The following is a 3,199-nucleotide window of genomic DNA, read 5'->3' as shown; positions in this document are numbered from 1 at the left end:
AGAGACAGACTAGTATGTGGGCTACGGAGTGAAGCTACACAAAAGAGACTGTTGACTGAAAGTCATCTGACCTTGGCAAAGGACATTGAAATCAGTGTGTCCATGGAACTAGCTGCTAAAGAGGCTCACCAGTTGAGTTCATCAGGAACTTAGTGGGTTCATCTAACAATCCTAATCATCAGCTGATACATTTTAATCTCATACACAGGGTAAACCTTCCACCTAGAAAACATAATTTAATAGAAATCACAACCGCTCCTCTGTGTGATCTATGTAATCAAGGTGCCTTGGGCTCCTTTAATCATATGTACTGGGAGTGACCAGGGGACATGTTTTGGGAAGAGGTATCCTCATACCTTGTTCCCCCAAACTGTTATTACTGAATGATAATTCACCACTGTCATTACAGCAAAGACGTATAATGTTGTCAGGTTGGACAGCAGCTAAAAAGATGTTGGAACTAAGATGGCAACCACCACACCTCATTGGATCAGCACTTTTATAGATATCATTTATTTAGAACTATCCACTGCTAGGATCCATGGGGCTAGCCAAACAACACATTTTGTATATGTGGTTTATTATAATTGTATTTATCTGCAATAACTAGTTTCCATAATATACTGATATATATTTTAACAGTATTGTGTCTCTAGCTGTATAAACATTCCTGCTGCTATTTGTTCTTGTCTGTGTTCCTTTCAAATAAATAAAAAGTTGATCACAGAGTTTCAACTGAAAATCAGAGACCGGGAAATCAAGTCACATGCTTCCACTGTGGCAATGTCACGGTTTCAGCCGAGGCTGCTCCTCCTCCTTGTTCGGGCAGGCTTCGGCGATCGTCGTCGCCGGAGTACTAGCTGCCACCGTTTGATGTTTTCGATGTTTGTTTTGTCATGTCTAGTTAAGTGCACCTGTTTCGTATTCTGTCCTGATTATGTCACCTATAAGTTTCCCTGTGTTATGTTTGGTAGTTGTGTGTTATTGTCCGCTTGTCGTTTGGTGTCGAGGTTCGGTACTTTTGTTTGTGGGTGTTTTTACGCATTTCGCGTATTATTTCGCCTCCGGTGTTTTCGAGGCCATTTATTTTGTATTTGTTCCAAGTATTTCAGTAAAGTGGTTTTGACTTATCCTCTGTGTCCTGCGCCTGACTTCACCACCGCATCCACATCAGTACCGTGACAGTGGTACCCCGTCAGAACCCAAAATAATTACTTATTTTATGCAAATGTTTGTAAACAACATAAACATCAACACTGTAGAGCATCAAAACGTGGTTAAAACTATAATGTTGATATCGTGGATGGTCAGTCCTTGGTCTGTATAGGTTAGAGTTATAATGTTGATATCGTGGATGGTCAGTCCTTGGTCTGTATAGGTTAGAGTTATAATGTTGATATCGTGGATGGTCAGTCCTTGGTCTGTATAGGTTAGAGTTATAATGTTGATATCATGGATGGTCAGTCCTTGGTCTGTATAGGTTAGAGTTATAATGTTGATATCATGGATGGTCAGTCCTTGGTCTGTATAGGTTAGAGTTATAATGTTGATATCGTGGATAATCAGTCCTTGGTCTGTATAGGTTAGAGTTATAATGTTGATATCGTGGATGGTCAGTCCTTGGTCTGTATAGGTTAGAGTTATAATGTTGATATCGTGGATGGTCAGTCCTTGGTCTGTATAGGTTAGAGTTATAATGTTGATATCGTGGATGGTCAGTCCTTGGTCTGTATAGGTTAGAGTTATAATGTTGATATCGTGGATGGTCAGTCCTTGGTCTGTATAGGTTAGAGTTATAATGTTGATATCGTGGATGGTCAGTCCTTGGTCTGTATAGGTTAGAGTTATAATGTTGATATCGTGGATGGTCAGTCCTTGGTCTCTATAGGTTAGAGTTATAATGTTGATATCATGGATGGTCAGTCCTTGGTCTGTATAGGTTAGAGTTATAATGTTGATATCGTGGATGGTCAGTCCTTGGTCTGTATAGGTTAGAGTTATAATGTTGATATCATGGATGGTCAGTCCTTGGTCTGTATAGGTTAGAGTTATAATGTTGATATCGTGGATGGTCAGTCCTTGGTCTGTATAGGTTAGAGTTATAATGTTGATATCTTGGATGGTCAGTCCTTGGTCTGTATAGGTTAGAGTTATAATGTTGATATCGTGGATGGTCAGTCCTTGGTCTGTATAGGTTAGAGTTATAATGTTGATATCATGGATGGTCAGTCCTTGGTCTGTATAGGTTAGAGTTATAATGTTGATATCGTGGATGGTCAGTCCTTGGTCTGTATAGGTTAGAGTTATAATGTTGATATCGTGGATGGTCAGTCCTTGGTCTGTATAGGTTAGAGTTATAATGTTGATATCATGGATGGTCAGTCACATTTATCCAGCTCCATCCCTCAACTTTTTACTGAAACGGGTGTGGAGTAGCTTTTTTATTGTTTCAATTGCTGATTGCCGCGTTAAGTTTGGGATTTAAGGGAAACTAGACTGACCTGGGTCTAATATCTGTTTTAGACCAGACAGATTGCTCAAGATTGATTTCTAAACTGGACGTCTGTCCATGTCATGATGAAGTCAGGAAATGCCTTCAAAACCTACCACTAGGGGCAACAGTGAGCGTTATTACCGCCAAGTAGACTTGGGTTTTGCTAGGGTTATGTAATCCCATGACTCAAAAGGTTGCGTGTTCAATCCCAGTTGCAGACACTCATTATTAAAAAAAAAAAATGTTTTACCCTACCCCAAACCTTAACCTTTAACCTTGACCCTTAACTTCTAAATTTGACGTTTGAAGCAACTTCGAAATTTGAAGTTTAGAGAAAAGTGCAAAAATGTATAATTCTGCATTGAGACTGTGAGAGCTCATTGAGACACCTGGGTAGGAAGGCTCAGGAAGGCAAAGGGAATGTCTCAGATAAAAATGCTTTAGGCATTAATTCTGACTGGTTAAGGTAAGGGTTAAGGTTTTGGGATAGGTTTAAACTAGCACTGAGATTGAACTCGCGATCCTCGAAGCCATAGCTCGCGGCTTAACACCGTAGCATGCTGCGAATCTACTAGGTGTTCACGTTTGCCCCTAGTGGACAGTATTGAAGGCATCTCCCGGCATCCTGGGGACCTGGACAAACGTTTAATACTGCAGTGGATCTGGTGTGACCTGGCTGCTCAACTAAAGAGGTCAGATGGTCTA

The sequence above is a fragment of the Coregonus lavaretus genome (genome assembly GCF_964263955.1).
Source record: "Coregonus lavaretus genome assembly, chromosome: 2".
NCBI classification, from domain to species: domain Eukaryota; kingdom Metazoa; phylum Chordata; class Actinopteri; order Salmoniformes; family Salmonidae; genus Coregonus; species Coregonus lavaretus.
The sequence above is the reverse complement of the archived record's forward strand: the minus strand, read 5'-3'. Positions refer to the sequence as shown.